The sequence below is a fragment of the Eulemur rufifrons genome, chromosome 4 (genome assembly GCF_041146395.1).
Source record: "Eulemur rufifrons isolate Redbay chromosome 4, OSU_ERuf_1, whole genome shotgun sequence".
Lineage (NCBI taxonomy): Eukaryota > Metazoa > Chordata > Mammalia > Primates > Lemuridae > Eulemur > Eulemur rufifrons.
Genome location: NC_090986.1, coordinates 5778450 through 5803527, shown reverse-complemented (window position 1 = coordinate 5803527; position 25078 = coordinate 5778450). Strand labels below are relative to the sequence as shown.

The 25078-nt window shown below is 38.4% G+C and overlaps 1 pseudogene; it reads right to left on the bottom strand.

Annotated features, from left to right (window-relative positions):
• The window catches only part of LOC138382930 (zinc finger protein 737-like), a 72780-nt pseudogene extending 54749 nt beyond the window's left edge, over positions 1 to 18031 (bottom strand).
• Between the last annotated feature and the right edge of the window lie 7047 nt (positions 18032 to 25078).

Genomic DNA, 25078 nt, shown 5'->3' with positions numbered 1-25078 from the left:
GGATGGAAAAATAATTCCTAGGGAAGGGTTGATCTCTTGAAAATAGACTGAAGTCCTACATCCTAGACCCTATACTGATGTCTTATCTTCTCCTAATATCATTCAATACACAGTAATGGAAGTTAATGTTTTTCTTAGTAAATGTAAGCTGATACTTAAATTCTATGATTGTCATTCTGAAATTAATCTTCTCTACTTAAATCACAGACACCATTTTCAGAAAAATAAAAATATTGGTACAAAATCTCCATGCATGTGATTATAATTTAGTGGACCTATGACACAATAATCAACTGCTGTACAGAAAGCATGTGTCTTAGTGGCAACGAGTAGAATGTTTCTTTTCCCAAATGCTGCGTGTGTGATGTGCTTAACGGTGTCAGTACCTGTTTTTGCAGAAAACCTCTGTGGTTTATTAATTATGATGAAATTATTTTCCATGTAGAAATAATGGAATGCAGAAGTTACATTGTGATACTGGGATTCATATAGCAGAAGAAACCCAAAGCCTTCAAAACTTTCTGCTTAAAAAAATTTGCAATATCACCTCAAGTCTCACTATGAATCTCTCCAATAATATTCAAAGCACTTATCCCCACGCCTTATAGATGTACTTAGTATTTATCTTACATTGATGTATGATTTCATAATAATTACATTATCATTAGCTCTTATAATTCCATTTATTACTAAAAAATCATAATGACCACAATCAATAATAGTTTAGTAGTACCCTACAATGTTTAATCTTTTATTCACAGGTTCAATCCCACTGCATAGCTCACAGCAGTATTCTGCAAAGATATTGGTTGTTGGCACCACTGTAATCTCATTTCTGGATCAAGAAGGCATACATAGGCTGGGCACAGTGGGTCACACCTATAATCCTAGCACTTTGGGAGGCTGAGGTGGGAGCATTGCTTGAGGTCAGGAGTTCAACACAAGCGTGAAAAATAGCAAGATGCTGTCTCAACAACAACAAAAAAAGAAAAATTAGCCAGGCACATGCCTCCAGTCTCAGCTACTCAAGAGGCTGAGGCAAGGCAATCAATTGAGCCCAGGAGTTTGAGGGTGCAGTGAGCTATGGTGATACCACTGCACTCTAGCCTAGGCAATGAAGCAAGACCTGTCTTAGAAAAAAAAAATATATATATATATGTACATATATATACATACACATATATATATCACCTTGCTGGTGTAGTACTATGAGTAGGTATCATTTTTTGACAAACAATCTAGATATAAATCATAATTCAGGCCACTTACTGGGATGGGAGTTAAAAAAGTAATTTCCAGCTCTTTGCCTAAGGTTCTTTATCAGTCATGAGAACAACAACAGTTTTGCAGAGCTGAATATTCAGTCAGTAACTACATGCTAATGTATAATAATAACTCTTACTCTAAGTGCTGCATAGAGGATAATAAACATGCAAACAAAACCAATAGCTTCTTAAAGCAAATAATAAGTGTTTCTAAGTGTGAACAAATTCCACGTTGAGAATATTGGGCTGCAGTAGCCTTGAAGTAACACCATGGTCATGTTTGCAATGAAGACATAAAAGTGATGAAAAATATACAAAAATGTGCTCAACAACACTAATCAGCAAAATGCAAATCAAAATTACAATGAGATATCAACTTACATCTCCTAGGATGGCCATGAATAAAAAGTCAAGCAACAATAAGTATGGCAAGGATGTGGAGAAAAGGGAAGGCTTGCATACTGTTGGTGGGAATGTAAATTCATACAGCTATTTTGGAAAACAGTATAGAATTCCTTAAAAATTATAATTTAATTTTCCTCAAAATACTATAAAAAATAAAAATATTATAAAAAAAATTTTTTTTAAAAAATAAAATTTTTAAAGATTAAAACTACCATGTGATCCAGCAATCCCATTTCTGGGCATATATCATCAAATGGAAATAAAATCAGTACCTTGAAAAGACATCTGTATTCCCATGTATCAACTGCAGTATTATTCACAATGGCCAAGGTATGGAAACAAGGGAAGTGTTTTTAATGGATTGGTGAATAAAGAAAATGTGACATAGAATGGAATATTTTTCACCCACAAAAGGGAAAGAAATTCTGGCATTTGCTACAACATGGATGGGCCTAAAGGATGTTACGTTATGTTAAGTGAAAAAAGCCAGGCACAAAAAGACAAATACCACCAACTGAAGCACTAACTCTGTACTTGCCCTACCATGGTTCTTAAGCATATTATAATGTACTGGAAAGTGTTTAACAATCGCCACACCCAGGCTTCAGACAAGACCCAGTAAATTAATAAGTCTGAGTCATGGATTCAAACTTTAGTATTTAAGATGATTCCTGTTTATAGTGAAACTGAGAACCAATCTACCCCACTTAATAATCATTAATGTGCATAGGAATCATCTGGAAATATTAAAAATCCACACATTTTGATACAATTGATCTAGGTTTTGCCTGAGAATCTGTATTTCTAAGAAATTACAGATTTGTGGAGCACATTCTTGTACCTACGAGAATAAAATTTGACTGCAGACATAGCAGCCACAGTGGCAGCTGTCATGCTTTCCGTGTGACCTGCCTTACAGAGGCACTCCCTAGCCCATGGGCCACAGCTGCCTCAACCTGGAGAGCGCTGCTAACAACGGATTCCTCCTGGAGAAGGCACCGCTGCTCAAGCCTGCACTGGGCTGCTTCCCAGAGGGTGCTCTCAGCCCGGCCAGCCCAGGACTTCCTCCCGCAAGGGCAGCAGCAAGGCGACAACAGCCCCACGCAGTGTCACAGGTCTCGGAGCGCTGGCGGCAGCTGCATGTACGTACGTGGGCCTGGCCCTGGCCCGTGACCAGCCTCCTGGTGCCCCGCAGCTGCTCCCAGCTGGAAGAGATGCCCAACCGGAACCAACCAGAGCCCACCTGATTGATGAAAAGACTGATAGATCAGGGGAGCTAAAAATTCAGAAATAGACCAAAGTGCATAAGAATGTCTCAGTCCATTCAGGCTGCTAAAAAAAAAACCCCAAAACCAAAACAAACAAACCACCTTAGACTGGGAACTGTATAAACAACAGAAATTTGTTGCTCAGAGTTCAGGAATCTGGTAAGTCCAAGATCAAGGCACCAACACTTGTGGTGTCTGTTGAAGACCCTGTTACTCTTGCTATGTCCTCACATGGCACAAGGGACAAGGATGCTCCCTTCAATCTCCTTCACAAAGGCACTAATTCTATTATGAGAACAGTCCTGACTTAATCACTTCCTCCAAAGGCCCCCACACTTAATACTACTATCACACGGGGGATTAAGTTTCCCCATATGAATTGAGCGGTGGAGGGACACAAATATTCAGCCCATAGCAGAAAGTTCATAAGCAATAACAACTACAGTAAGGATGGCATTAAAACTTGGGGTGTGGGAATTTGGTTTTCCTATCACAAAGGCAAAAAAAAAATTGATTTATTCTTCACAACCGATAACAAAATAAAGGTCTAATGAAAGATGAATCTATATGGGAAAAAAAACTCAAGTTTTGACAAGGTTAATTCTAACAGGTTGCACCAGGGTTTTTGATGTTTCTGGGGTGCAGGGCCCCAGAATTCCTTCCTATGACATTTTCACTGAAGTTACTCATGCTCATACTTGATTTGGAAGTGGATAAAATGTTTTCTCTGTTTCATTATTTAAGAAATTGAAAATGTAGAAGGCTGATTTATGCATGATCCTCAAACAATTATTCAGTCAGTGCTGCTCTGCTGAGGAAGGGCACAGAATCTCAAACCCACAGAAGCATAATGTTCCCTCAGAAAGGAGACTTCACCCTGAGCCAGACCTTCATCTCTCACTCATGATCAGAGGTTTCACAGGCGTGTACTGCTCTGTGGCCCCACCACACAGGCTCAACTCTGAGAATCTGACTTCACAATGTGAGTGATGAGCACATGTCTTCTGATCCATAGGGACACTGCCCTATCTTAATAATCCCTTCCAGGGCTCTGAGATGTTTCCTGGATCCATCTACCAGTACGGATAAACTGGAAAATGTGAGCAGAAGCTTTGATTCCCACTAGGACCTTTGCTCTGCACCACTAGCTTCTCTGGAAGTACAACATTTTAATCTCTCCTGAAAGACCCATCTCTGTGCCAACATAATTGATTTAGTAAAGTGGGAAGAGAAATAAGCAAGAGTCAGTTTATGCTGGGGGCTGGGTCTAGGGTTCCTTTACCTGATTTATGTCTCTAACTTATGCAAATACTGACAAATACAGATTCATCTCTTGGTGGTAGAAAAGCAGAGGAGGAGTCCCAGCTACAGCGGAAGGAAAAAGTGGAATCAGTGCTGCATGGATCCAGCTTAAGCTCTGCCATGGGGTACTAAGTGTCTTTGGAAAAAAGAAATAGCTCTCCATCATCTCAAACAACTGTGGCTTCAGACAGCTGGATACTGGAAGCACGTGTTCTTCACTAGAATTCCATGCCTACATCACAAAGAATTGGAATGGTCTCAAAGGATTCTCTCTCCATAGAGCCAGCAGCTTTGATTCAGCCAGTGGAGGGGGGAATAAAATAACCACCAAAGATAAATCCTAATTTTCCCTTTACAACTGAGATATTTGTCAGTCCAATTTCCTTCCAGAAGATATTCTTTCCATTTAACAAGTGGATTTCTGAAGTCTTTGACAGAGTTCAAATTGGCCCACCTCAAAATTGGAATACAAAGCTGAGGAGCCCCCAGCCCTTGATGGGTTAGGATTCAGTTTGCCAGGAACTCTGTTGCAAGCTCACAGCTGGCTTTCAAATCAGTGTAACTAGTAGTGCTAGGGTGCCTATGATTCTAAGCCCCAAGAGATTTCTTTAGTGGAAGTTGAATCCCTTTGCCAGGGCCTCCAAATGGCAACATCATTAAGTTTTCCTTGACCACTGGATAAACTTCGCAATGCTAACCTGCCTGCATAGTTCCACTAGGCCTTAATCGGAAAGCGGGGCTTTGGATTTTCTTGAGTCTTATCAGCTACCCCTGCTGGCAGAGAGATACCATCCCAGACAGAAGCTTATGACTTGGCAGTCAATAGAACGTCATCCACAGAGTAAAAATATTGGACATCATAGCACAGAGTCACTCATGACAGATCCTGATCTTTCCTCTGTGGCAAATGGCAAGGAAGTTTGTCTTATACTTCTCTACCTGTCCCTCACCTGAATTGGAATAATCCACTCTGGGTCTTATGGGACAGGGAAGCACAAATTTAACAATTCCTACTATAAATTCTGATGAAGAAACAACATAGGACATTGAGTTAGCCCAAAGGGCCCTACCTCCATTGCTGTGACTTTCCTCCTCTCATTGTGAAACCTGCTCAAAACCTGTCAGTCGAGTTTTGGTGGGTTTTCTTGTTTGTTTGTTTTATTTTGTATACTTCTCCTCTATGCACACCTGGTCTAAAAACTTTACACTAACCCCAGGGCAGGAGAATGCAAGGGACCAGGAGGCTAGCTAGAGTGTATCCAGGAGGTAGGGCCAGGGCAATGGGGAGGGATTATTCTCTTTGAACTTTTCAAAGTTCAAAGCACAGATCCTAAAGTCTGTGCTGTCCTCTTGGCTTCTTTGTACCTTCCAGTATTTGGGGAACATTCAGAATCAGAAGCTTCTATCTGCATCTTTTCAGCCAGGGTTCACCCCACTGTCCTTGGCATTTTTACCCACCTCTACACCTACTGCCCCTGCCCAGAGGACCATATAGGATGGTAACTTGGACATTTGTATGCAATAGAATTATATAAGTTTGAGTTGTTCTCTCCCCAAGTTTTTCAAATGTATCTGACATTTTCCATAAAGTTGCTAAAGTGGGGTATATGTGCAGGGAGGCTCAGTGGGTATAGGGATTGACACCCGGTTAGTAGGCAAAGTCCCCCAAAGCCACACTTCCTTTTAGTTTCTAGCAGTCTTTTGAATGGTCTCAGAAAAACCACAGGAACTTAAATATTGTCAATTTATACAAAGTACTACATTAGCTTTGGGTACTTCTTGCTCTTTTTTCTTCCTAATAGGGCAAGAATAAACAACAAATGAAGGACATTCAGACAGCGAATTTCAATTCTCCCTCTCACACACAGCCTCATTAGCATGTCAGAGAGCAGAGGGATCTTACTCTCACTTCATTCCCACATGGTGAGAGAATTTTCTACTTGATCTGAGGAGCCTTCTCATATCCCCTAACTACGCCTGTGAAGAATCTTTCTACTTTCCTCATACACAAAGTCATATATCTATCAGCATCCCGTCCACATCATGAAAACTATCAAAAATGTGAAAAGTCTTAGATTTCTACCCTTTTTGCAAGCCAACAAGATGGACTGTCGGTTTCATGTATCTCATGCCAAAAGAAGGCATGAGACTCTGGGTCTGATAAAAAATAATTATTCATCATACAAATGGAATAAAGTCTCACATTTGCATTTGTTCCTTATGTTCACCCCAAGTGACATAAAGATGATGCCAATAGACCCAGCTGGATATTTTATGCACAACACACTTGTATCATGGCTGAGGAACCTCAAGATTAAGAAACTCCAATACTTCAATGTGTTTCAAAGGAAATCTTTCCAACCATTGCCTCACACAGAGACATAATCTCTATTAAATTCTTTCAGGTATTTATTTACCCTTTATGCAGGAGAGAGATACTACTGGCGTCTCCCAAGGGTATTTGTTATTTTAAAAAATCCTTGAAACGATAGTTTAAAAAAGAAGCTTACACAAGATGTGATAAACTGAACCGAGAGATCCAGGAAGAATTGTCTTGAGTAGGGTACAACATTCTCTTAAAAATATGAGAATATTGATGCAGACATAATGAAAAGCAGTACAGGGTTAAAAAAAATAAATGAATAAATATATAAGATGGAACTATCATATTATCCAACAATTCCACTTCTAGGTACATATAAAAAAAAAAAATCAGTATCTCAGTGAGACATCTGCAGTACCAAGTTTATTGCAGCATTATACACAATAACCAAGATATAGAAACAAGCTAAATGTCCATCAATGGATGAATAGATAAAAAAAAATTGTGTTACATATATACAGTGGAATAGTATTCTCCCACAAAAAAGGAAGTCTTGTCATTTGTGACAACATGAATGAACCCGAAGGACAGTATGCTAAGTGAAATAAGCCAGACATAGACAGACAAATACTGTTTGATCTTATATGTGGAGCCTTAAATCTTTGAACTCACAGAAAAAGAAAGTACACAGTGGTTTCCAGGAGCTGGTGGGTGAGAGAAATAGGAAGATGTTGGCCAAAAGGTATAATCATTCAGTTACATATTTTATAACAAGTTTTGGCAATTTAATGGACAGCATGGGTAGTGATGGATGTAGTTATAATCCATTTCTACTGCTATAACAAAATACCTTAGAATAGATAATTTAGAAACAGCATGAACTTATTTCTTGTGGTTATGGAGTCTGGGACGTCTAAAATCAAGGCACTGGCAGGTTAAGTGTCTGATCCGAGCCCAGTTTCTGCTACACCAAGATGGCACACTGAATGCTGTGTTCTCATGTGGCAGAAGGGCTAAAAGGGTAGCATTCACTCCCTCAATCTCTTTTATGAAGTCACTAATCCCACTGCTGGGGGCAGAGCCCTCATGACTTAGTCATCTCCTATAGGCCCCATGTTTTAATACTAGTACTTTGGAGATTAAGTTTCAACATGAATTTAGGAGAGACACAAACATTCAAACAATAGCAAGTATGTTCATTAAATTCATTTTGATAATCACTATACAACGTATACATATATCAAATCATCACATTGTATACCTTAAATACATTCAATTCTTATTTGTCAATTAACATTTCAAAATGAAAAATAAAAAATAGAATAAAATGTAAAAATAATTTATCTGCTGAGCAAAAAGTCCCACTGAAGATTTTTGACCAAAAGTAACATTAGCTATTTTGTACTGTGGGGTTGCCATAAACTGAAAGAGGAAGAAAGAAATAGAAATAATTATATATGATCTTCACAAAAACATCAGCTGTGCAAGTGTTTTTTATTACAAAATTTTTACAGGGGTACAAATGTTTGGGTTATATCTATTGCATTTGCACCGCTGAAGTCAGAGCTACAAGCATGCCCCTCCCACATGGTGCGTACCACACCCATTAGGTGTGACTTTACCCATCCCCTCCTCCCCCGCCTGCCTGAACCCCAATGAATGTTTCTTTTTTTTTTTTTTTTTGTTGAGACAGAGTCTCACTTTGTTGCCCAGGCTAGAGTGAGTGCCGTGGCGTCAGCTTAGCTCACAGCAACCTCAGACTCCTCGGCTTAAGCGATCCTACTGCCTCAGCCTCCTGAGTAGCTGGGACTACAGGCATGCACCACTATGCCCGGCTAATTTTTTCTATATAGATTTTTAGTTGTCCATATAATTTCTTTCTATTTTTAGTAGAGACGGGGTCTCACTCTTGCTCAGGCTGGTCTCGAACTCCTGACCTCGAGCGATCCACCCGCCTCAGCCTCCCAGAATGCTAGGATTACAGGCGTGAGCCACCGCGCCCGGCCCCCAATGAATGTTTCTTCCATATGTGCACATAAGTGCTGATCAATCAATACCAATTCGATGGTGAGCACATGTGGTACTTGTTTTCCCATTCTTGTGATACTTCACTTAGTAAAATGGGCTCCAGCTCCAGCGAGGGTAAGAGAATGAGGTGATGTTAACTTGCGTGAGGCAATGACAGGTGACAGCAAATAAAAAAAGACATTTTTAGAATAAATTGAATTTTGTTAGCTTACTGGAAAAATACTTAAATCATTAGCTATACAACAAACAATTCTGAAGGGAATGTAAAATCAAAATTTAAACATAAATCCTGATTTTTAAAAAAAGAAGAATATCTGTGATGTTAAAATAGAAAAAGATTCATTAAAACAAAAGAAGTTTACTACACTGGAAAAAACAACAAATGAGATTATATTGAAATTAAGAATTTCTCATCAAAAGACAGGAAGATAGAGACAGAAAGCAAGAGTGAGAGCAAGAAAGAAAGAAAAAGAGAGAGTGCTAAGAAAGAAATAGTGGGGTGATGGACAAAATAAAATAACAATCTTCAAAATAGAGGTCATTCAACGAATGAAAACATGAAAAATATTCCACTTAGTAATCAGAGAAATACAAATAAAGCCTGATATAATCACACAGCCATCAGCAGACTAAAATGAAAATGACAGAAAACACTAAATGTTGGCATGGATGCTGGGACACCAGAAAACTAACACACTGTCGGTGGGTGTGAAATTTGAAAAAAACATTTTGGAAAACTGTTTGACAGTATCACCTAAAACTGAAGACATATAAACAAAAAAAAAAAAAACCCACAAAAAATCTACTACTACTTATGTTTCCAGCAGAAATTTGTTCATTTATCACCAAAAAATTTTCCAGAATTTGCATACCACCACTTTTCCTAATAGCCCCAACTGAAACACACATGTGCATCACAGTGGAATAATTAAGTGAATTGATATTTACACTATGGAATTCAATGCTAAGAAATAATCCACAACAATATGCAAATAAATTAAAAACAACCTATGGAATTTAAAAACCCATGTATAGGCTGGGCACGGTGGCTCACGCCTGTAATCCTAGCACCCTGGGAGGCCGAGGCAGATCATTTGAGCTCCGGAGTTCGATACCAGCCTGAGCAAGAGTGAAATCCCCATCTCTACTAAAAAAATAGAAAGAAATTAGCTGGACAACTAAAAATATATAGAAAAAATTAGCCGGGCAGGGCCAGCTACTCAGGAGGCTGAGGCAGAATGATTGCTTGAGCCCAGGAGTTTGAGGTTGCTGTGAGCTAGGTTTACGCCAAGGCACTCTAGCCCAGGCAATAGAGTGAGACTCTGTCTCAAAAAAAAAAAAAAGAAAAGAAAAAAAGCCATGTACAAAAAGTTCCTGCTGCATAATATTTACACAAAGTATAAAAGGAATAAAAGTGGCCTCTGCTCTTAGATGTTAGTATAGTGCTCGTCCTTGAGGATAGTGACTGGCTGGGATCACAGGAAACATCTGTGGGCTAAAAATGTCCTTTTGCAATCTAAAAAGTCTCATACAGAATCATATCCAACTTTTTAAATTTCCATTTATTCACTACCCAGTTATAACCTCCGCATGTATCTTTAATTATTTTAAATAAATGGGAAAATATTTTAAGTTGAAGAAAGGCAAACACATTATCCACAGGACACAGGTATTAAATCACTTGACCCTGTTATTAGTGTTTAAAGGCAAGGTGTAATTTCTAAATTAAAATCTAAGAAAAAACAAATATACAACTTTCAATTACAAAGAGGAAAAAGGTTGAATTATGTTAAAAATTAATACAAAAGAATATCAAAAATAAGAGACTGAAACAGGTTATCATGAAAACCACACAGTAAGTAAAAAATCCAGTCCCAAATGTATTCATTATTATATCATCAAAATAGACCAATTGTTCCTATTAAAGACAAAAAGTATTTGACCATATTCAGTTGGATAATTTAAAGACAAATTAACCATTAATCACTTACCATAGTGATATAAATATCAAATATAACAGACTTTATGGTAAAGCATTTTCTCATTGTCACAACTAGTACTACTTTTACATTCTTAATGTAAAATTTTCCAATATTATTGCTTGAAATAATAGGCATGATCTGACTGTCCAATACAAATACGTACACCCACATTTATGCTTATACAAATGTACGTATGTATATACTGTCAGTTTCTTGTGCTGTGATTACTTCACAATTGTGTTTAAAATCCTATAGAGATGACTGAACAAACAACATTGAACAAATTCATATAACTCACATATTTCTGAGAAGATTGGGGAATTTTAGGTTACTTATCCACGAATAGCAAACTTGGATACATTGGAATCTCTGCTCATAAGAATAAAGGACTCACAGTGGGAAAAATGCATTGGTTATCACAGAGATGTGCACCTTCAACTGACTGGGATTATGAAAAAGGGCCAAACAAACTTGAAAGATGAGGAGACTGTAAAAAGATCCAAAGGTGCTCACCAGAAGAAGGATGGCTTTAGTAGCTCTGGACTCAAGGAAGGATCTGGGGGAGACAATAGTCAAATGTATTTGACCTGTACACATGAAAACCATGAAGCCACTGGCCCAGGGTGTAGTCTCTAAACATAAAACACCAGGGCATGATCACAGTGCTGCATGGAGTGACTGGTTTTGTCAGGATGAACAGCAGAATGCAGAATAGTATCTCAAATCTTTTTGTCTTTGTGCTATTTTTGTTACTTCATTTGCCAGTCACATACATAGGAAAAATGATGTTTCAGAATTTGGAGGATCCACCGCAGGAATATGAAAGAGTCATCCTATTTGGGAGATTTTCCTTCAAGCTCTGCCCCACCTGAGGTTACTAGGACTGACCATAATCGCCTGGAAGACATTCGAGAGGCAGGTGGTGGCAGTGGACACACTCCTGCCCCCACTCTATGAATATAAATATTAAGTTTTCACTTGAAATCACTGAGGGAATGTTGCCACCAAAAAGCTGCCATTGGCAGATGTCAGTATAGTGCTCACCCTTGAGGATAGCAACTGCAAGATGAGGTAGGATTGCCTCAATTAAGTATTAAAATTCTCCTCTCATAATTTCAGTTATATCTTAATGAACATAACTAAATACAGTTGATTTTGTCCAGGTTAAAAAAACCATTTTTGTGGGTCTAATGAAGGCATAAATTTATAGATTTTTTTAAAGGACTTTTATAATTTGTAACATATTTCAACTTAAGAGCTATGATGATGCCAAATGCACTCTACCCAGGGTGACAGACGGAGACTGTCTCAAAAAAAAGTACTTGTAAGTGTACTAATGCTCCCAAAGATGCTTAAGTCTTAATTCCCTAATCCCCAGATTTTAGGAATACGTTAAGTTTCACGGCAAAGGAAAAATAAAATTGCAGATGGAACCAAGTTTGCTAATCTGCTGATCTAAACAGAAAGATTATCCAGATTATCAGGGAGGAGAGTATAAATATAGATTTTTATAAACATAAAAGAAAGATGAAGAATAGAAAGTGTAAAATGAAGTGATATGTAAGACAAGTGAATTTATTCCAGTTCTTTGTTTTGTTGAGTCTTTTTTTATTAACACAAAATTTGTTCATTTCAGATTTATAAATACAATAGAATAATTTTATATACCTATCATTCTTCTGGGTACTAAATATTAAATGAGAAAAGGCAGAAAATAAACTTTTCTAAAGTGAGAACGGCATTGGTCAAATTGGAGTGTCGTAAATACTGTGTATAGGCAAGATTATGAATTGTTGGTGTTTGATACAGGCGTGCATGTGTGTGTCATGTTAAGTAGAAAGTAGTAAGTAGGCTGTATTTTCAATAATTATAGTGAGCTAGTCAGGGTTATTAAGAATAACTGGGTGAAGTAAAAATGATGGCAGTTGGTAAAAATTTTGACTATTTAAAAAAAGAATATTGATGATGTGAACTCTATTTTTCTTCCAGATACATGATATCTCAGGGTTCTCCAGAAAGTATGCAGCCATATATTGTAATATGAAAAATAGTATTAACAATGGCTGGATACTTTCCAACAGCCCTTGTATGTTTCCTCCCTGTCATTAGTTCAACACACTTACCATATGTTACCACTGAAAACTATCTTTCTTTTCCAAGCTGGTATTGGACACTCAGCCAGCACCTTCCTTCTTTTTGTCCATATTTTCACACTCCTCCATTGCAGGCAGAAGCCCACTGACCTGATCACCTGTCACTTGGCCCTCATCCACATAGTGATGCTCCTCACTGTACTGTTTTGGTGTTTTCCCAGGTCTGTGTGCGTCACTGAATTTTCAGAATGACTTCAAATTTAATTCACTTTTTTCTGTATTAACAGGGTGATGAGGAGCCTCTCCATCTGCAGCACATGCCTCCTGAGTATGTTTCAGGCCATCACCATCAGTCCCAGCACCACCTGGTTGGCAAGGCTTAAAAAAAAAATTTGAATACACATACATAAAACATTTTACATGTTTTTGTCTTTTTATGGTTCTTTAGTTTGTCCTGCGGTAGATACCTGATCTTCAACACTGTGGCTTCTTCCAATGTGACCCAGACCAATCTTTTGAATTGGAACAAATACTGTTCACTTTCCCCCATGAGCTATAATACACCATCAGGATTGTGATGTTCACACTGACAACATCCAGGGATACCTTCCTTGTAGGAGTTACGCTACTCTCAGGTGCATACATGGTGGTGACTCTTTTGTCTAGGCATCAGAGGTATCCCCAGCACCTTCACAGCACCATCCTCCCCCTGAGAGTTTCCCCAGAGTAAAGGGCCCCCACCCATGCCATCGGCTGCTGGTGATTTTCTTTGTAGTCATGTACTAGGTAAATTCAATCATCACATAATCCTGCACCCTGCTTTGCATGTACAACCCAGTCATCCTGCGTGTCCAGAGTCTTACTGTCAATGTCTATGTCACTGTCAGTCCTTTGGTGCTAATCAGTTCTAATAAAAGAATAAGCATTATTCTGCAAAATACGCACTAGAAATGCCATCAATTTTTAATAACTTAGTTATGGAAACTTTTTCCTGAAAAAAAAAGATTATTCTTCCATCAATTAAATTATTCAAGTATGAGAGGATGTGCTACTTCATTCAATAAAAATATACAAAATTTTACTTTTAATAGTCTAAATACTTTCGTACCTCTCTCAATCTTTCTTTCTGTGCTCTGGCTTCTAAAGATTTGGAGATTTTGCTTTCAACTTTGTGGCTTATCTATCTCACTGCTTTTAATTTTCTCACTTCTCTTGGTGGTATGCAATTTTACTGTAATTTCTGTTAAGTAGTTTTTTAAATCTCTTTTGACACAAATTCTGAATTCATGGATTTATTTATGATTATTTTTAGAAATTTATAAATTATCATTTTTTGGTTATCGTCTTTCATTCTTTTTATATATTCTAGTGTAAAACTTAGACTGTTTTGTTCTTCATCCTATTTTCATATCTAGTCCTTTCATCAACTCAGTCTAATTAAATGTTTAGCTTATACTTTGTATATTAAGTTTACTTCTTATATTTTTTGCTCTCTGCTTTATTTCTAAATATTGTTGTTTACACTTAAGTGTTTCTTGTTTTTCTGACATTATTTTGATTTTTTATTTTCCCTGCTGTATTTAATATTTACAACATAATTCCAATATCTGAATTTTATATGACATCTGTTTCTTCTGACCCTTCATCCTGGTAGTTTATTTTTTTTGTGATTCAAAATTTACAATTTACTTCTCATATTTGGGAGATAATATATTTAGGGTGTATTTTGGTCAGTTGATTTCTGTTTCTTCCAGTTGCCCTGCTGGAAGCTGGATAGAACCCACATGAATTTGTCATCATTGTGATTTGTTAGTTAAGTGAAGGGAGTACTTGATTTTTAGTTTGATTACTCCTCTGGATTGTTTCCTTTATTTAATTTTGCTCCTGAGGAGTATTCATATTTTTCTTTCAATTTTATTTAGAACTGTGAGATTCTTGTTACTTTTAGTTGCCTGTTATTAAAAGATTTTGCTATATATAATTTTTTATATAACCACAAATATCCATAGTGTACACATGAGTAGAATATTTCATATAGCCATCTTCTGGCAGACAACAGCACCTCATGAAACACAGCAATTTTTTTTCACTTGGAACATTTCTCTTCTGATATACCATACAGTAAAAATAATTTGTAAAGGGTGATTATTTTTTAACATGCAAAGTTCTAATTTATATTGTATGCAAATTTTGAAAAGACATACTCCATTTCAGTGAACAGTACTTGCATATGGCCAGAATTACTGTGTTTATATCATCATGAGATAACAGTGTACAATCATTACTCAGGTCTCTTGGCTCCAATCCCCATGCCTCCTCTTTAGCATGTACCTGACTCTAAAAATAATCTGAGGTAGGATTTCCATTTAATCAAGAAGTTCATTAAAAGAGAAAAATGAAATTTATATTTGGAAAGCTATACTGGATGATTATATTAATTTATATAGTCATTTCACAATACCTAAAAAAAAGTGACTTGTTTAATAAAGTTAATGCCATTTTAGGCCTAAAACATTACTGTTTTAAATAATTTTCTATTCTGCTGAAAAATAATATGTATTTCATGTTTTCTGGTGAATATTTGTGTCCATTTGTCCAGTGTCCATTTGTCACTATGATTAATGAGTCAAATTTTCTAATAAAATTATTTAATATTTTATGTTCAATTATGTATTATATACCAAAACATATTTTATTTCTATGATGGCTTAAGTGTTAACTAATATTATAAATGTGTTAATTTATCATTGTCTATAAACCATTGTATTATGCATTTTAACCTCTCTATAAATCTATACGTGTAAATGACTTAGAATAGTAGCTAACACAGTATATGGACAAAATAATTATTTACCACTCTGATCCATCAAATTTCCATTTTTAATACCATTCATTATTTTGTATTTATTTAGCATTTGCTCTTATTAAAATTTGTTTTATTGCCCTATCTAAATATTGATGAAAAAGATGAGGGAGGCTCAGTATGCTGTCTTAATAAAAGCTAAAGTCAAATGGCATGCTTCACTAGTTTTCTTTAGCTTAAATAACACATTTTGCTTATATAATGAATTATATATTAGGTATAGCAATTAGTCATGTTTCATCCTATAATGGAGATAATTTTATATCAATCATTGATTACACTAAAGTCTCATCCTACATTGTACTCCCTGAATTTTCAGTGTTAACTATTTAGAAAAATCTACAAAAATAGAATATTATAAATTTGAAATGAATACTTTGGTGGGCACAAATTATCAAAGTAAATTCAAAAAGAAGTAGACTATATATTAATAAATTGACATATGTGTAAAATTATTAAATTAATTTAAAATCTTTCCACAAAGAGAAGCCTAGAGCCACATTCCATGACTGGTAAATTCTACTAAACATTTAATGAAGAATTAATGCCAACTCATCACAAACGCCTCCAAAAAACAAATGAACATTATTGGGAATACTTTCCAACTCATTCTATGAGGACGGTATTAACCTGATACTAAAGCCAGAGAAAAGCTTTGAAGTAAAGATGACTACAGAATAATATCCCTGATGAATATGCACAGAGAAGCCACAAAAATAACCTAGCACGCAAATTTAATCTAGCCACACAAATGACTGTACATCATTACCACATTGAATTAACTCACAAATGCAATGTTGACTTAACATTCAAAAATCAATCAGTGAAATACACAAACAGAATAAAGAAAAGACACTTTTCATAGACACAGAAGAGTATTTGTCAAATCCAACACCTATTGATGATTAAACTCCTAGCAAACTAGTAATACGAGGAAACATTTCTAGACCTGCTAAATGGAAACTATGAAAAACCTACAGCTAACATCCTAATTATAAAAGACTTCAAAGTTTTGGAACAAGAATGTTCACTCTACCACCCTATTCATGATAGGACTAAAAATATTCTCCACAGAAGTTACATAAGAAAAACAAATAAAATTCTCCATAGAAGAAAAGAACAGATAGAATTGGGTTTTTATTGCACATAACATGAACTTGCATATATAAGTTTGTAAGAAATTCACTACAACTCACCAGAATAAATGAGTTCAGCAGTCATAAGGTTCAAGATCAACACAAAAAATTCAACTGTATTTTTACACAATAGCAATGAGCAATATGAAGATGAAATTAAGAAAACAATTCCACTCATCACGGCATTAAGAAAAGGAACGATAAACACTTAGAAAAACTTAACAAAAGAAGTGTCAGGCTTTTACACTGATTTTTTTAAAAAACTTTTTGACAAAAGAAATCAAAGAACTGAATAAATAGAAAGACATCTAATGTTCAAGGATAACAATATGTAATATAATGTCAATACTTCACAAATTGATCTAAATTGATCTACTCCTTCTATGGAGTATTAAATAACAAAATAAGAGGCAATCAGACTGAAATGACTCTAGTGCCCTGGGTTCCTACCTAATAATACCAATATCTAACTCAAATGCATTTTTTGTACATTATTAACTTAGAAACAAAATTTAAGTTTAACCAACCATAAGTCATCCATTAACTTCTGATTATATAACCAGAAAATAGCCACCTGGATAGTCCAAATAAGGCAAATACATAACAGTAACCGGTCAATTACTGATTTGGGTTTGCTTCCTCATGTACCTTACGAAAGCCTATCCTGTATGCCCCTCTGGGGGACCCCCAATTAACAAAACACGGTTGGATGCTCCCCAATTCACAAATTGCTATTTGCTCAAATAAACTCTTTAATGTTTTAATGGTGCCTCAATTTAACTTTTAACAGGAGAAAGGAATTAGGTGGATAGTGAGGTATTCCGGCTCTAGTAGGGACAAAGGTGGGCACCTTCCGAGAGCCCAAATCTACAATCTACCTAACACAGGGACTAGAGACCCTGGGACCACAGCTCCTCCCATGCACGAACTTGCACACCAAGTCGGGGTCCTCCCCTGGTGGCCCTCCCGTCACTATCTCACAATCTCGGGGAGATACCGGGATGCGGGCGCAGAGCTGCACAGAGAGAGCTCCGGGCTACGGCCAAATGCACCCTGCAGGGACGGGACAGGACGCCCAGGGTCCCAACTGCCAGCCCAGCTACCCACTGCGGGTAGAAGCCACTGAAGGCCCAGCAGCGACTGAGGCCCACTAACCTCACAGCTCACCGCGGGGAGGCCCAATTCCCGCCACAGCCGGTTCTGGGGGGTTTCAACCAGCCCCTCGCCCCATCTCCGACACGCGGCCTCTAAACTCACCATTTCCTGATTTCCGGGGTGCCCCGGAGTCCTCCCTACGAAACTCCCAGTACCTGCCAGTCACAGGGTGACACAGGCTGCGACAGACCCACGTGGAACTCCCTGCCAGAAGGAGGAGCAGCGAAAACGGACCTCAGCAGCGAACACTGGGGCAAAGAAGACAAACGCCCAGCCAGAACCCGGAAACCGCCCCCTCCCTTCCGGCTTGGCGCCAAATTAGACAAGTCCCACCCCACGGCCTTGATTGGATAGGGCTCTAGGCCCCGCCCCCTTATGCCCAGAGTGACAGTAGATGCGATCCCAGGCGTGGCTGAAGGAGGTCAGAATAACAGGGTCTTAGTTTTCAAGCTCTATATTCTATCCAGTCCCTTTTTAGTCAGGACTTCCTCCCAGTGCTGGAACCTGCCGCGACCTGAGGGACATTCCCATTTAACCTTGCATATAAAGTTATATTCATTCATGAATAATATAAACAATATTTAAAATTGGAAACAATATAATGACAATTATTTTAAATTTATGATTACATAACCATCGTGGCGACTCTGGTCTTTTGTGGAGGCAGTCTGATTTTTGAAAAGTGAGGCCAACCACCTAGGCAGCAATGGCCAGTGGAAATAAAATTGGAGCCACATGTCATTTTAAGTTTTCTAGTAACCACATAAAAGAAAACAAAACAGGCCGGGCACGGTGGCTCACGCCTGTAATCCTAACACTCTGGGAGGCCAAAGTGGGTGGATAGCTCAAGATCAGGAGTTCAAGACCAGCCTGAGTAAGAGTGAGACCCCATCTTACTAAAAATAGAAAGAAATTATCTGGCCAACTAAAAAGATATATAGAAAAAATTAGCCGGGCATGGTGGTGCATGCCTGTAGTCCCAGCCACAAGGGAGGCTGAGGCAGGAGGATCGCTTAAGACCAGGAGTTTGAGGTTGCTGTGAGCTAGGCTGATGCCATGGCACTCACTCTAGCCCAGGCAACAAAGTGAGACTCTGTCTCAAAAAATAAATAAATAAAAAAGAAAACAAAACAGATAAAATTAATTGCTATATATTATTTAATCTAATACATTCAAAGTATTATCATTTAAATATGTGATCAATGAGGTATTATTAACAAAGTTTTTTGTGGTAATAAATCTTTCAAAAATCACTCTGTATTTTAAGCTTCCAGCTTATCCCAATTCAGACCAACCACATTCCAGATGCTCAGCAGCCAGTGGCTGCCACATTGAAGTGCAGCTCTGAGGTCTCTGACTCCTCTGACCTCAGAGAAATGAAGGATCTTACCCCCTTCTTCCAGATGTGAGGGGACACCCATTTCCTGCCAACATCTCTCCTCAGGCCCAAGTGTGGGAGAGACAGTGCCCAGAAAAAGAGAAGTGTCTGCAAGCAGGTATTTGTCCACAGGTAGACCACTGCTGCCCACCTGCTGCTTGCCAGGGGCAAAGGCCACTTCCAAAGATCACAGAGTGAACAAAGTACATGAGGAGCCAGGAGGAGGGAATCCATGTCTTCAGGTATGTTTACATCCTTGACCTGGAGGGTACAGATGTAGAGGGACTAGATTAAAGGCAAACTTCTTATTTTACACTTTGGCCTTGGCCCTAGTGATCAGGCTGTGGCTGTCTGTTTCCTCCTATGGTGTGGGGCACTGTGTGTTTAAGTGCCAATCACATGGACACACGTCTACATGCATTTCTGTATAACTCAACACCATATAACAAGAGATCCAACTTTAAATAAGGAGGAAAAAAAAACCCAAAACATATAGAGTGCTTTCTGTTTCTCAGGTAACTAGTAATCAACCTGTCATTTAATTCTAGCATTCTATCTGCACTGGGTATATGTGTCAGTTAGCTAGTGCTACATAACAAACCACTCCAAAACATAATTTATTATTGAATTGTAAGCCATGTAGGCTGGGCACAGCTAGGCCATTCTTCAGGTCTCAGTTGGGCTCCTTCAGCCATGTGTGGTCAACGACTGGTTGACTGGGTAGCTCTGCTTCTTGGGGTAAGCTAGCTGTCGACTGAGTCACTTTAGTTCTTTTCCCTATGGTATCTCATGATCCATCAGGCTAACATGGGCTTGTTCTTGTGGAGATGACAGTGTAAGAACATTTGTCGCTAGGCCAAAAACAGGCACACTGTCATATTCACAGCTTATCTGGCCTGAGCAAATAAGCTCAACCAGATGAAAGGTTCCAGAAACATTCTGTGATGGGAGCAGCTGTAAAGAGCACACTGCAAAGGGAATGAATACAAAGAGGGATGAATAATTACTGCTATTTTTGGCAATGGACATTATTATGCATTTTCTTGCAGAAAATATAAGCAGGATTTCTGGGAGATTCTCATCCATCTAATATTCTTTACCATTGGGAATAACCCCCTATAGAGAATGCTTCTGAAGCATCTTGGAAGTTCATGGAATAATTTGAGAAAATGGCTGAGGGTTGAGTTTAGGAAATCCCAGCCTAATGTTCCATTTTTCATTTCTCATCATAGGAGAAATTTGAAAGCATCTATAATGCACTCCACATGTTGCAAATTCTTTTCATCTCTTTTAGGTATTTGTAGGCTATTTATGATTTTCAACACAGACGAATCAAACTGCCATGCCTGAACCACCTCTTCCTCCGAAAGCAAGTGGCATAGAGATAAATCTGCTGAAAAGACATTTTCTTCTGCTGCAATTTAGCCAAGCAGCTGAGCATGTCTTGAAGGCATCCTTAGGTTTTACCAGGGCAGAGCTATTTTACAAGACCCCAGAAGATCATTTGACTCTTAAGGTAATGCTGTCATCTCAGAACATTGACCAAAGAGATTGTAGGTCTGGGGATGGGATTGTGAGGGGACCTGCACCAGTAAGTGAGTGGCAATAGGACCATAGGTGATACCCATTCATCAGGTGGGGTGTTTTAGATTCTGATGTTTATAACAAAAGTAACATGTATATTACTAAAATAAATTCTATAACATTAAAAAATAATGCAATTATATATAAAGTAAGCATGTCAATAATTACAATCATTATTTTTACTATAATTATTATTGCCAATATTAGAAGTAGTAGTTGTTGTTGCTGCTGCTGCTGTTGTTTTACAAATGGTGATAAAACATCCCATAAACCTCCTCCTCCTTCCACCCTGGTGCTGCTGACTTGCTAGTTTGGTGCAGACCCCAGACCTCTTTTGTGAAGACGCAGCTGAAGTGACTTCAGGCTCTGCTATGGACAAAGCAGAGCCTGAGTCAAGACTGAGACCTATGATCCTATGAAAGTGAAGGTGGAGGGTAGGATGGTTCTGGGTGCAGGTGAAGGGAAGGGACACACACCACTTAGCCAGTGAGGGGAAGCCTGTGGTGAATCACAGGGTTTGTCCATGGGGCAGATCAGATTCCAGCCGCACACCTGGAAAGGGGGACAGAGATACAATTGCTGTGTTCCATCAGCAAAGTGCCTGCTAAGAATGAACCTGCTACTTTGCCCCAGATCTCTGTTTCCACAGACCGAGCAGATAGTCTCATGAGGAAAGCCTCAACATGGTTCCACCACATCCTGATGGTACAGTATCATTTTCTCTATTCCTTTACTTTCTCCTTCCCAACTCCTTTATTGTACATGAAGAATCTAGTGTAAGTGCACAAACATGTTACTGCTTTTGTTTGTTTGTACTTAATGACCAATGGTAAGTGTCGATGGACAGACAATGGAGATGGGGTGGGGGAAATACTGATTCTGTGAAAACAATCCCTTTCTCCAGTGGCTGCTCATTCATCTCTTATCTCTATATTCCAGACTTTATTTTAACAAAAAACAACAAAACACAATAATTTTTGCATTTTTTGTTTAATTGGAGAACTTTAATATTTTTATATGTCATTATAATGCCAAGAACAATTTCATAATTTTTTCTATGTAGCTGCTATACACAGAGCAAGTTTGTCTTTACATAGGGCTAAACAATACTTACCAGGATGAATCTCATATATGTTCCCTTTGAAACTGAGTATCTGGTTGTTTAAATACACACCCTGTGTAAAAGGAAAAAATTAAAAAATGTGTAAATATAAGAATAAAACATGGAGCAAAGTTTCTCGTGCCACCAAGTGTGTCAGTTGGACTGAAAAGGAGGACAGAGGGGTTTCTGTCTACAGGAAGTTCTATCTACCTAGGAGCCCAGAAACCATCAGCACCTTCTGAGTTCTTTTTCCCTCCTCCAACTTCTGCCCCAGCAGTGTGCCCTAGTAAGATTTCCAAGTCTTTGCCCAGGAGGCACATGGAGGGGAAGATGTTGTCTTTCTCATATGCAGGCCAACCCTGGCTCAAGATCCTCTGGAAGAATATTTCCCAGGTCCCCATCAACTTCCAGAGTCAAGCCCTTCCAGAAAAATTATAGGCATAAATTGTTCTTGGGGATCAACCCATGGGTGATACTAAATGACTCTGCATCCCGGACAGAGGGCAACCCATTGAATGCAACTGCAAAGGACAGGGAAGCTCTATCAGCAGACAAAACCCAACAGACAGAGACTGGAACATCCTCCTTTTTGCTCTGAAGGAAAGAACAGACTGGAAGTGCAGAGGGCCACCTGTCCTTGACTGCTGTTGTCAGGGTCAGCTGAGAAGTGCAGGAGCTCAGAAAAGGACAGTGCTGCATAACAAGCTGGAGGGGGTGACAGGGGAGACTAAAGATGGAGCCTGTGAAGTTAGATGGAAGTTCCACTTCATGGACACATAGAACTTTTCTTCCTCAACAGTGAAGAAAAAAGAAAGAAGAAATAAAAGAGGAAACCTGCAGGCCCCCTATTTCTATTTAAAAAGCATAAAGAATCTTCTATAACAAAGTCCTTGTTGGGATGTGGATGTCACATCTGTGCTTTCAAGCAATGATTGGCTGAAAACTGCTACCAGGAAATTATTCCAGTTGAGTACAGGGTTCCAGAAAATTAAGAAAAAAATAATGTGGTGTATACTCTTGTCACAAACATGTGAGAAACTCAATTTCAATGTTTTACAAAAGAGGAAAACAAATACTACCCAGATTGAACTGGGGATGGGACTTATCACCCCTGGAGCAAAGCGCACTCAAATAGATTAAAGTGTTACTCATGGGGTGTGTGTGTGTGTGTGTGTGTAGTGTGTAGCGTTTGCCATCGAATATCAAAAAGCTGCCTTCTTGAACTAAAGGCAATTCTATGATTCTAAATAAAAGTAATGTGCTATGGAGCCCCAGAATCCTCCACAGCTGGTAGTTTCTTCTCCACCTTCAGTTGTGAGCCTCAGCTCCTTTGAGCATGGCCAGCAGAGCCAGTGCAGTGGGTGGGGGGCTCCAAGGAGGATTCAAGGTCCTTGTTGGGGCCAGACAATAACCAGGGAGAATTCTGTGAAAGAACACATCCCCATCCACAATCCGGGGCTCACATCTGGGTGTCAGCAGGTGGTGGCCAAAGATTGAAGATCAGTATCACTGGAACTGGAACCAGCTGCAGGTCATGTGACTTTTGTTTTTGGACAAATAATAATTTTGTATGTTTATGGGGTACAATGGGGTATCATCCCCAGTTCAATCTGGGTAGTATTTTTTTCCTCTTTTGTAATACATGGAAATTGAGTTTCTCACATGTCTGTGACAAGAGTACACCATATTATTTTTTTCTTAATTTTCTGGAATGGGGCACAATGTGATGTTTTGATATATGTATAAATTATGAAAAATTTCAATCAAGCTAATTAACATATCCATCACCTCACCAATTTATCATTTTTTGTGGTGAGAACATTAAACTTCCATTTTTTGCAATTTTGAAAGCTGAAATACATTATTATTAACTGTGATCATCATGTAGTGCAATAGATCACTTTTTCCTCCAGTCTAATTGAAACTTTGTATTCCTGCATAAACACTTCTCTTTCTCCATCCTTCCCTTCCCCCTGCCCCAGCCTCTGGTAAACACCTTGCTTGTCTGTAGTCTCTGTTTCTGTGAGATTGACTTTTGATTTCACCTATAAGTGATGAAACCATCGTACTGAAAAGCAAACATTAACATCTAAACAAAATATAGACTTTCAGTAGAAACACAGCTGAGCACAAGCAGCTGCCCCTTTAGCCCATTTCCTTGTAGTTACTTACAGCTTGCCCATTAGCTCTCCTATAGTTGCTTTTTGTCTTAAGGTCAAGTAGATCCTGTCACAGTGCATTACCCTTAATTTTTTCTATAACATCTTGAATGTTAAGAAATGTAAAGATTTCCATTTGAGATGTTTTTTAGATCCTGGATTCCTGTGGGTCTGCTGTTGCCAGCCAGTCTGAGGAACTGATTCCATTTTCACATCCTAATGATTTCACCTCCCGTGCCCCAATCAATCAGTGACCCCAGCCCCTTAGCCTCTTAACCACCAAAATGACCTATAAAACCCCAGTCCAAGACCCCTTGAGGAGGCAGATTTGAGGTTCCCTCCCACCTCATTTGGTGTCCATCCACTTAATAAACTCTTTCTCTGCAACAACTGCTCTTTTAGTGTATGGGTTTGTTACTGCACAAAGCGCAAGAAGCTGTTGGGCCTATAACAGTGAGGTCACACTTTGTCTTTCTGTGACTGGCTTATTTAACTTAGATAATATATTCCAGTTCCATCCATATTGTCACAAATGACAGAATTTCCTTCATTTTTTAAGTCATAATACTATTCTATCATGCATATGAACCATATTTTCTGTGTCCGTTTACCTCTTGGTGGACACTTAGGTCACTTCCATATCTTGACCATTGTGAATAATGCTGAAATGAACCTGGGAGAGCAGATATCTCTTCAACATAATGATTTACATTCCTTTGGATATTTACCCCATGATGGAATTGTTATCAGAAGATACTTTTACCTTTTAGTTTTTTAAAGAACCTCCCCACCATTTCCAGAATGGTTGTACCACTTTAGATTCCCACCAACAGTGAACAGATGTTCCCTTTTGTCCACATTCTTGCCAACACTTGTTATCATTGGTCTTTTGGATAAGAGACAGTCTAATAGGGCTGAGGTGGTATCATTGACACTGCTGTCTTCCTATTTCAATTAAATGGTCAGGATGTTGTATTTAAAGCCTGTATATGGCCTCAAATTCTCAAGTTAAAACCATTTCTCATTGCATTAGCA